The 12,092-nt window shown below is 39.6% G+C and overlaps 1 pseudogene; it reads right to left on the bottom strand.

The window, feature by feature from the left end:
• Positions 1 to 6,520, bottom strand: part of LOC107666671 (arf-GAP with dual PH domain-containing protein 1-like) — a 10,869-nt pseudogene extending 4,349 nt beyond the window's left edge.
• Positions 6,521 to 12,092: the final 5,572 nt, after the last annotated feature.

Genomic DNA, 12,092 nt, shown 5'->3' with positions numbered 1-12,092 from the left:
TCACTCACTCACTCACACACACACTCTCACACACACACACACACACACACACACACACACTCAAAGACAGATTCGCGTGATCTTCTGACTTTGTAAAGCCGCCCGATCAGCTAAATTAACTCAATTAAGTGGCCAGAAGTTGAAGTGACCCTGATCTCACCCTAATATAACGCCTGCCAGAGCATCTAAGAGCATGATATGGCGATATTTCCATATGCAGCTGTGTGTTAATGTGATGTGAGATGCGGCTGGTTGCCATGGAAACTCACTGGCAGTCTCTGTGTGTGGGTTTGTAGTAGTAAACAGGAAGTGCAGCTTCATACACGGCGTTCATGGCATCATTTCCTCGCTCAGACATGAACTACAAACACAGACATCAGCAAACAGGCAGCTCTGTATGATTTACAGCTGACACTGAAATCTCACGCTGTTTTAAACAGTGGAAGAGAAATGGTCAGTCTTCATGCAGCTCTTTTCTGTACAGTTCATCCTGAACATATAAAGTTCCATAGAGAAATAACATGAATGTATCATGAAGGTTAATATGACTCATATGCGCTATATTCTTCAGAAGTCATATGACGATTTGTTTGAGGAACAAACTGAAAATTAAGTTTTGAATGAAGTTCAGCTTGACACTATAAACTGTTTCAGTGTGGAAAAGAGCTGCATGATTTTCCAAACTGTCTCCTTTTGTTGCTCCATGAAAAATAACACCAAACAGATCAGTGTTGTTATTGTTAACTAAAGCTAAAACTATTAGAAATCATTTTCATAATTGAAATAATGCTGAAATAACGTACACATTTTTAATGAAACATTTTAACTTCACAATATATAAAAAAAACATATTAAAAAATGCTATAATAGTATTACAAAAATTAATATAAAGTTAATTACTAAAATTAAAAGTGAAATAAAAATATTATATATATATATTTAAAAAACTAATAATCATTAGAAAACCACATAATAAAACTACTAAAGCAAACGAAAACTGAAAATATAAAATAATAAATAAACAATAACAATCTAATATATAACATAACTGATCACACTTTATTCTAAGGTTAAATTCTCGTGATTAACAAACCATTAACTATGACTTTTGCCTCAATAAACCCCTAATTTGCAGCTTATTAATAGTTAGTAAGGTAGTTGTTAAGTTTAGGTACAACGCTATATGAATATGAATATGCTCATGCAGAATATGTGACTAATAAACAGCCAATATGTTAATAATAGGCATGCTAATAAGCAACTAGTTAATAGTGAGAACTGGTCCATATACTAAAGTGTTACCAAATAATTAATATAATAGTCAGAGCCAGACTGAATTTATGTTGCATTATTTATATTATTAGTATGTAAATGATACAAAATAACACTGATGTGTGTTTGAAGGAGCAAACAAGAAAGAGTGTGATTGTTTTCTGAATAGAAATCTTAATGAACACCTGAACTTCTGAATCCTCCCAGTGTGAGAGTAGGAGCGATCTGACTTTTCCGAGATCGGGAATACTGCGATGGACTCCGGAGCAGCCCAGACAGATGAAGACGCCTAGAGAACACGAGCCACATTCCGGATCTGAGAGAGAGAAATAATAAATAAAACAGCTGTTAACACATGAGGTGTCAGCATTCAATTAAACCGGCAGGTTTAATATCCGGGGATAAATCCTGGAGCGAGAGTCAGTAAATGCTGTAATGTTTATGAGATCCAGATGAACGGATCATCCTGTAACTTTGAGATTACTGACACACAAAACTCAGACTCGAGAGCACAGACACGATTCATACAGTGACAGAATAGAAGAGATACTGAAGACCGACTCGCATCAGAATTACTGGAAAACAGCTGAAGAGCAAAAAACTCAGACACACACCAGAAAGCAGTGAGACGAGCTTAAGAAACCCCGAAGCTAAAGAAACATAAACCATTAACATCCGCCTCGAGCTACAGAAACTCAGCGAGGACATTCCTGCATTATCTGATAAAAACAGGCACAAAACACATAACACTGACTTACAGAGAAAATATGAGATCAAATGATAACAATTCTGCACAGTGAAGATGTAGACCAGAAAACTAAATACAGATGTCATTATGTACTTTACAAATACTCCATACACTGTACCTCATTCATTTATATTAATTAAAAATATATGAGTGTCAGTTTTTGATGCTTTTGAAGTATTTGAAATGCACATATGTGTGTGTGTGTGTGTGTGTGTGTGTGTGTGGGGGGGTGTGTGGTACAGACTCCGCATCATGAGCTCAATCCCCTCAGAGCTTTGCCACTGTAGATGACAAACTCACACGTTGTCATGGTTACCACAACACAGATGCCCCAGTTACATCCAGTGCCATGAAGAGTGGCACATTCTCCATCACAGCAGAAGACACATCTTTCACAGCCTGAATGTTAACGTTATCACAATAAATTTTTTCATATAATTCAATATCGATAATTACAACGATAAATTTCAAATCTTTATTTCTTTCAAGCTTAAAGGCAGATTTTTGCTCGTAAGTGAAAGTTGTAGAAACCAGACCGTTAAATGTGGGTTTAAACTACTCTTTGTGGTCAGAGCATGACAAAATTTTCACATTTTGTAATAATTTACTCTTTTCCATTATCAAAAACAGTGATCTGTAACAACCTCACTTCTATATGGCGAAATTTTATTATTCTGACTGTTCAAATTATTATTATTTTTTTATTATTAACCATGGTCTTCCATAGTAGCTTACATTTAGATTATGATAACCACAGTTAAAACCACACATATAGCACCTAAATGCATGGTAAAATGTATATGGTATACTATATGGTATACAATTGTATGTTCACGGTTCTCTAACTTTATGGTTATGGTCACAAGCATGTAAACACGTTTTTTTTTCAGCAATTGTTTTATTTTGAATCAATATTAAAATTATTTTAAATTATTAATAATATATTAATTATATAATTATATATTAGTTTTAATTTGTTTATTTATAATTTAAGCTTTTTGATCAAACTAATAAAGCCTTACACAATATAATATTTAATGCACTTTAAGTTTTTGATAACAACAAATGAAATATATATGTGAAATATCTAAAAATACTCTTTGTATTTTTATATCAATATGGTACAAGATTATCCTATTTAAATCAATGTGATAAATGAGGTTAAAAGTAATGTAGAAGTAATCTAATGATTATAGTATATGGATTACGTTACTAACTACATTTTTTGTTCTGAATACACTGTAATAATATTAGTGAATAATATAAATATATGCAAATCATAGCTCATGTGATAGCTTAAAGGAACAGTTCACCCAAAAATGAAAATTCCCTCAAACCTGTATGACCTGATGCTGACCACAAAATATGATATTTCTGAAGAATGTTTGCAACCAGACTGTTTAGGTTTCCACTGACTTTCATTTTATACAATGAAAAAAAAAAAAAAACAATGAAAGTAAATGGAAACTGAAACAATGCAGCATCAGGTCGTACAGGTTTGGAACGACACGTACATGATTAATGTTTTTATTGTCCTTTAAATCCTCATGACACCATGACCGCAAACTCTTGTTTACTGTAAAAACAATCAACCTGAACATGTTCCTCGTGTGATTTAAATCAGGTAAAATCATGATATATTAAACATGACAATATGACAATAAAGCTGAGCCAAAGACTTAGATATACAAATATGGTGCATTACTTATTAATGGGATTAAATGTGCATTCATGCAATGATGTAATTACTGTAATTACAAGATTACGACTTGTAAAAAGCATTCACATCCTTGTAGACCTCATAAACACAACTTTGTAAACTGGGAATTTTGAGATTCCACATCTTGGAATGGTCAACACATCGTCACTTGTAGTGAAAATCGATCCCTGCATCCCAGTGTGCATCCTACATAGTATGTGAGATTAGAATAAGTGTGTCCTAAAGCATAGTATGTGTATGCCAAAAGTCCCCAGATGGTCTACTATTTCCGGCAGATTTTTGAAGTGTGGATCCGTGCACACTCTAACAGCTAATATTACCCACAACCCATTGCACTTTGGAGAAGGATTTGGTTAGAGGACTACAAACATGAATAAAAAGCATAAAAACTACAAACATGGAGGATGTGCGCAAACAACGGTTAATTAGAGAGGTTTAGATAAAGGGATTTTAATTATTAATAATCAACATTTCACCTGGTAAAAAATATTTATTTCATTTTATCTGTTATATTTCATCTGCAACAACAATGTGAACTTTCATAAACATCCGTTTGGACATTAACTTTTAAATGCACCATTATGCAAAGAATATTTACAAGCAGCATGTAAAAACCTCAGAGATTTAAAGTAAAATTGGATAATCTTTCACAGTTGAGGATGTGTTGGTTTATTATGTTTAAAAAGTCAACATTACAGGTTTTTAAACTTTTAAATGTTGTGTTAGCTAGCGTCTTTAGTTTTTCAAAATCATCTGCTGAAGTCTATTGCACATATAGATATTCATATATGCATATAACCACAGTTGCAGATGCACAGTCGACTTGCTCTCAAGTTAGGCCTGCACGATTATGACAAAAATCATAACTGTCGATTATTCCCTTGAAATTGTAATTGCGCTTATTAGTTACGATTATCCCAATTTACATTGAATGATGTTCATACCATTGTTTGAAGCAACTGCATGCAATAATTTTAGATGAAAATTAACAAGCTGAAAACACTCTCCATGAAAAACTTATTTTGCTTTTCTATAATAGTAGTTTCTATAGTAGCCTCAAATGTCAAATATACATTGGTTTGGTTTCTTCTTTAAATAAAAAAAGGAAAGAAAATGCATCGTATTATAATGTTATACTAAAACTACAATTAAAACAATGGAAAAACCTTAAGATAACACGTAGGAAAAAAACATCTTAAGTGCGCAGAATAACATAAGTGGACGTTAAACGATTAATTGCCGCTTTGAATGATTACGTAATTGTGACATCCGTAATTGTAATCGAGATTAGAAATTTGATTAATTGCGCAGCCCTTTCTCAAGTGTTATTATTTATGAAGTATTATGATTATCATTTAATTCATTAAAATGATTGCCAGTTTAAATGGTGACGGGATGCACGTAACTAAATGTGACCCTGGACCACAAAACCAGACATAAGGGTACATTTTTTGAAATTGAGATTAATACATCATGTGAAAGTTGAATAAGTAAGCTTTCCATTGATGTATGGTTTGTTAGGATAGGACTCAGGCATGCAAGACCAAAGCTGTGTCCCAAATCGCCTACTTATACTACGCCCTAGAAATATATATATATATATATATATATATATATTTCTAGGGCGTAGTATAAGTAGGCGATTTGGGACACAGCTTTGGTCTTGCATGCCTGAAAATAGCCGCCCAGAGGCATTACAAATGTGGCCGCCGAGTGAATAGACTTTCCTTAAAAGGGACTTTGGCTGAAAATGCCACGATAGAACGGCTCTTTCTGTCTTTCTTCATGTGTTACAGTGGACAGTGTGGAGAAACACGCTTCCTGTTTCTTCCTCTCTCTCTCTCTCTCTCTCTAGAAATATGTAGAAATCACACACAGCCACACCTTCAGTCTATATCTGACACCGTCTCCACCAGCAGCTCTCCAGACAAACTCAATCCTGAGCTCTGGAATACCATTTCTAAACTCCTAAGTGAATCATCCTGAATCAGAAGGAAAATATTCTGCTGTAGAGTTCCTGAAATCAAACCCTGCCTTACATGAGTACAAACACACCATGCGTATAAATAGTACGCCAAATACAAACAGAAAATCGTGCTATTCGTGCATGTTATACGCAATTTGTTGGCGTGCATATATGATACGCAGTTTTTGCGTACATATGATACGCATCTACCCCACACCCCTAATCCTACCCAGTGCGTATCATATGCACACCAATGTATAAATAGTACGCCAAATCGAAACATAAACTCGTGCTATTGATACACACTTTCACGAGATCGGGTAACCCATCATCAGCCCTGTCTCTCCTTCACAGACTCCCGCAGTCTCTGATTACACAGGTATGTCTGGAAACGCACGCACGCGCTTATTTTCAGATTCAAAACAGTGACTTTCCCATCTGACTTTATGAACTCTCACTATAATCGCGTATAATACAATAAGGTTGTAATATGTTGTATGAAACATCTCAATGCCAAGTCGCCAGAGTTCGTCGTGACGCGCAGTGTTTCAGGTGAGTCAGGTGAGTTATCCTCCGCTCGCGCAGGTTCGGTTCCGGTTGATCGGTGAATGTTCGATGCGTGTAAAGAACAATAACTTACTGTCGGCGCCGCAGTCCGCGCAGCTGCCGTTCCCCGGTTTCTGCAGGACGTGTTTGAGGGTTCTGGCGGCTCGCTCGTTCTCCGTCATCGGTCCGGTGTCTCCTCGGGAGCTGCAGGAGGAGCAGGAGGAGGCGCTGGTCTGATGGAGGTGTTTCAAACATTCGGAAGTGGAGCAGCAGTTTGTTCAGACTTGTTGTTCCGCATCAGACACGCCACAGAGTGTGTGTGTGTGTGTGTGTGTGTGTGTGTGTGTGCGTGCGCTCCAGAGCGCCATCACATCAAATACATTATAAACACTCAAACTCCCAGATTAAACATCTATTATTTACACACTACACGGATTATAAGGCAGAACTTGCATACAAAAAAACGCAAATGTACTGTACAACAACTTAAAGATTATGTACACAAAAACGAATTGCGAATTATTTTTTTTACTAACAACATAATCACAGAATATTAACACCCAGGAAGACCAAATCTGCAGAAACTAAAAAGAAGGAAAGACAGAAAGGACTTGCTAAAACAAATGCCATTAACATTTAATTACATTTGTATTACTTTTTACCAATTTGTTTATAATTTCCTTTCTTTTTTATTCTATCTATCTATCTATCTATCTATCTATCTATCCATCCATCCATCCATCCATCCATCTATCTATCTATCTATCTATGGGTTCATTTATTTATTAAACTGAATGAAGTAAATTGTCATTGGAACCCGTTTGTGAGGGAAATGGAAAGAAAAAAAATGCATTTAAAACAGGCTACAGTATAGACTTGATGTCATTTTGGTTACATTTAAACAGCAAATTAAACAAAAAATGCCTGACAGTTTGCTCCAACCTGAAAACTCTTATTGGAAACTTCATAAACATATACCTCACATTTATTTAGCAGATGTGAGAAACCATCCAGTACGCTGATCTCAGCTTCATATAAAAATGTATATGACTGTATATCACTTCTATTCATGCATTCAGTGCACACTTTTATCCGAAGTGATTTACAATAGAGGAACAATTCTTCACAAGGCCACACCTATATTCATGGAGTACAATGGCAGGTTTATTAGAAAGCAGGGATAGGGGGAAAAAAAAAAGTTAGAGCAGAGGTGAAAAGCAAATATTAATTTTATGCAAAGATTTTTTACACATTGATGAAGGATTTAATAATCATACATGACTTACATGTCTGGTTTCACTGTCACTATTTGTCCACATGGTGGAGGCAGATCACTGTGAATCAGTCGCTCTGAAACAGACGAGTCGAGTATCTGATCAGCTGAAATAATCATTTGTACTGATCACAACAGAGAGATACAGGAATATATGATGCTCTATGTACAGATGAATCTGCAGTCGGATTTCTCACAATTTATGAATTCAGAAGAATGTTTTGCTTTTATTATAATAGGTTCTCAGTGTGAACTTACCAAACTCTCTTCGCTGAAGCTGCAGGTGTATCTGTGTGTTTGTGATCTATGAATAAGTGAGATGAGTCGTTCTGTTTAACAGCTGAACGCATTGCTTCTCCTTCAGAGCATCAGTCCTCTGAGTTCAGCACAGACCTTCATCAGACTGACCGATCGCAGTGATACAGTAGATCAGATGTGCTGTGACTGTAACACTGTCTCCATGGCAACCCCAAATGACGCTGCCACAACGACCACCGAAATAGCACAAATAAATAAAGAACTAAAGGAGGGAGTGCCATGCAGGCTTCTTCACGGACATTACAGAAGATCGAATGATAATTCTGTTGCTCCATTAATGTTCAGTACAAACGTATATATTGTTTCTGCAATTATACATTTTAGGCGCAGTGAATGGCACTTTTTTTTTCCTTAAGGTGTGCCTTTAGCCCTGTTGTACCCCTACTGTGCGATTAGAATTCACAGACCAAAAATTGTAAAGGCTCGTCCTGCTCTACAGATTTTACTATTCGCTTTCATGAGAATCTGCAGGGATGTGGAATTCTTTAATCAAGACGAAGAAAGTCTCGGTTCCCCTTAAAGCTCTTCCTAATTTACGTAACCATCTCTTTGAGAGTCTTTCCGGAGCTGTAGCTAAAGCACTTTTCCTTTAAAGCTGCTGTGGAACAATATATTGTAAAAAAGGACTATAATGAATAAACTGAACTGAATCGATGAAATGGAGATTCATCAAAGACTCTATTCACACACAAATCTACTGAAATTACATTTGATTAACTTCCAGAGACCAATGAACACGGACTGTAATGGTGCGTTTCCATTTCCATTCATAAAAATAAATAAATAAATGTTCATTTATAACTTTATTTCTGACCAACATAATCAATCACTACATTTTTTCCTCTTTTGTAAAGTAATAGAAATGCTAATCTTGTCTTTTGCAATTGAAGCAAATGGAAATGCAAAAATGTTATTTTTATTTATTTAAATATATGAAGTAAATTGTCACACTGGGAACCTGTCTGTGGGGGAAAATACTATATGAAATGTATCTGTAATTAAAACATACAATATAATGGATTATTTAATGGCTTTTGTTGAAGATAAACATTCAATTAAACAAAAATGCATGACAATTCACTACAAACTGAAAACTTGCTATATGTTTATAATGGTATTGTGGATTTCGTTCCCTTCCGAGGGAACTTCGAACTGCATCTTGCATTGGGGAACGCCTTCAGCGTGACCGGTGTCTGAAGCATACATATAAACACGACAATAACATTGGCCGGCGACAGCCCTTAGAGGTCTCCAGAGCGCCCACCCCCCCTCCCCATTGGATGTTTTGGTGGCGTGAGGACACGCCTTCTGGGAGGGGGGAGTAATGTCAGACTCTGGGCCAGGTTTTGTGTGTGTCTTTGCTACCTATGTGCTCCGTCTTCCAGTTTCTCTGTCTCGTGTTTTGAATTCATTGTTCCCAGGTGTTTCCTATGTTGATTGTCATTAGTTCCAGGTGTCCCTTGTCTTCCCCTCATCAGTTCCCGTGTATTTAAAGTGTGTTCTAGTTCTTGTCCTTTGTCAGTCGTTGAACGTCATCCTGATGTGTCGAGTCCTGTGATCCCCAGCCTTTGTTAATAAAACCCTTTTGATTTATTCTACTCCGTGTCTCCTCGCTCCTTCGTTCCCGTGTTTCTCGTGTGTGTGCACCGTGACACTACCACAGTATAAAAGTGCGCCGGGAGAGCACGTCATCCTTTTCTTCGTCTTCCAAGGACTGTTTTGTTTGAAGCGTGCATTTCCGGTAAGAACGATTATTCTTCTTTAACATGGCGAGCACTAGTAAGGCGTTTAAGAAGTGTGTTGATCGGTTTCCTCGTTATTTGACACACCCGACACCTGATGACACACACAATCTTTGCGTCTTTTGTTTGGGCAAAGAGCACGCGCACGCGATTTCCTCGAGGGGGCAGCTTGATTGCACTGTGAGCTTTTTTCTTTGAAAAAGCTCCGCTCTCGTTTGTCTCTGTTTTTGAGGTAAGAGGGACAGCCATCGGCTCCCCGTGATTCAGGACCCTCTGCTGCTGAGGCGCGGAGGAAAATGAGCTTATGGGGATCGCAGATGGACCTGGCTAATGAGTTGAAAAAGGGTCTTTCCCTTTCGCACTCATCAGTCACAGACGAGAGTGAGCTGCTGGACGATGATGCTATCTCTCTCACATCGTCTGATCCAGCGGCTAGTGCTCTGCTGGCTCAAAGTCAGGATGAGCAGGAGATGTCAGATGAGGACGAAGAAATCGAGACTGAGTCCTCCCAATCCTCAAGCCCCGCGTATAATGAGCTGCTTGAGGTTATGGATCGCACCACGGCAAGGTTTGACTTGCCGTGGAAGCGAGCCAAGAGAGTGACGCCTCAAGGCCGCTTCGATGAGCATTTTCTTTCTAGCCATAGCCCTCCAGCTCAGGTGAGCCTTCCATTAATCGGGAAGGCTTGTAAAAATCCATTCTCGTCCCGCATCCACAGATTCCAGCATACTAGTTATGCCAACATCGAGGGGATGCGTGGGAATGGTTATGAAAAGATGCCCCCTGTTGAAGAGACGCTTGCCTGCTATCTCTCTATGGGGGAGACATCTTCTCTTAAGGCTCCCTCCCTGCTGTCCAAACCCCTTCAGGATACATCGTTTGAATGGCAGGGAATACGCGGCAGCAGGTCAGGCTGCAACCTCGTTGCACACCATGGCGGTGCTTCAGGCTTATCAGGCTGATCTGCTGAAAGGCCTGGATAAAGGCCAGGATCTATCCCCTGATGAGGTGGCTGAGTTGCGTCACACCACGGATCTTGCTCTCCGTGCCACTAAGCAGGCCGCCACTGCCATTGGCAGATCCATGGCGGCCATGGTGGTTAAGGAGAGACATCTGTGGGTGAATCTGGCGGATATCGGGTTGTAAGAGAAGGGCTTTCTTCTTGATGCGCCAGTTTCCCCTTCTGAGCTTTTCGGCACTTCCGTCGAGACGGTGGTCGAGAAGTTTAAGGAGGCCAAGACGCGCTCGGCTGCCTTTAAATTCTTCATTTCACGAAGGTCCAGGTCTGAGCCCGAACATCAAAGGGGTCCTGGCCCGTCTCGATCTAAGGATCAAAGTCGGGCTCAGAAGACTAGTGTCGTGACTCACACCCCTCCCCTGCCTGCGGTTAGGGCTCATAAGGGGCATGGGTCTAAGGGTGTCAGGCAAGATTTGAGGGAGGTGATCCAGACTAGGCATTCTCAACGCTCTCGTCTGGACCAGAGTAAAACCTGAGCCATCTACTCACCTCCCTCTGAGAGGATTACATCTGTTCTCATCTTTCTCCCCTTAATTCCCCTGAAAAGCTTTCCTCCTGACTGAGGTTAGGTAGGAGCCTCCTGCACTTGCATTGCAGTCTCTTATGCTGGGCCTATGATGTTTTGGCTAGTTTCTATGTCTCATAGAACTACCTACTGATGGTCCGGACCCCAGTCCTCTTCGGACTTCGCCTCCAGCCTATATCCATGAGCCTGAGTCATGCGCGGGAGCCATGGTTTGGTGAGTACAATCCATTTTCATCTACTCTACTGCTAGTTCTTGTGTATTCGATGCTTGCCTTTCTCTGCAGCACACGGATCTTGCTCTCCGTGCCACTAAGCAGGCCGCCACTGCCATTGGCAGATCCATGGCGGCCATGGTGGTTAAGGAGAGACATCTGTGGGTGAATCTGGCGGATATCGGGTTGTAAGAGAAGGGCTTTCTTCTTGATGCGCCAGTTTCCCCTTCTGAGCTTTTCGGCACTTCCGTCGAGACGGTGGTCGAGAAGTTTAAGGAGGCCAAGACGCACTCGACTGCCTTTAAATCCTTCATTCCACGAAGGTCCAGGTCTGAGCCCGAACAAAGGGGTCCTGGCCCGTCTCGATCTAAGGATCAAAGGCGGGCTCAGGAGATTAGTGTCGTGCCTCGCACCCCTTCCCCGCCTGCGGGTAGGGCTCAAAAGGGGAATGGATCTAAGGGTGTCAGCAAGATTTGAGGGAGGTGATCCAGACTAGGCGTTCTCAACGCTCTCATCTGGACCAGAGTAAAACCTGAGCCACCTACTCACCTCCCTCTGAGAGTATTACATCTGTTCTCATCTTTCTCCCCTTAATTCCCCTGAAAAGCTTTCCTCCTGACTGAGGTTAGGTAGGAGCCTCCTGCACTTGCATTGCAGCCTCTTATGCTGGGCCTATGATGTTTTGGCTAGTTTCTATGTCTCATAGAACTACCTACTGATGGTCCGGACCCCAGTCCTCTTCGGACTTCGC

Source organism: Sinocyclocheilus anshuiensis, unplaced genomic scaffold, assembly GCF_001515605.1.
Source record: "Sinocyclocheilus anshuiensis isolate Anshui unplaced genomic scaffold, SAMN03320099.WGS_v1.1 scaffold91, whole genome shotgun sequence".
In the NCBI taxonomy this organism is placed as follows: Eukaryota; Metazoa; Chordata; class Actinopteri; order Cypriniformes; family Cyprinidae; genus Sinocyclocheilus; species Sinocyclocheilus anshuiensis.
Note: the sequence above shows the minus strand (reverse complement) of the source record. Positions and strands in the feature narration are given on the sequence as shown.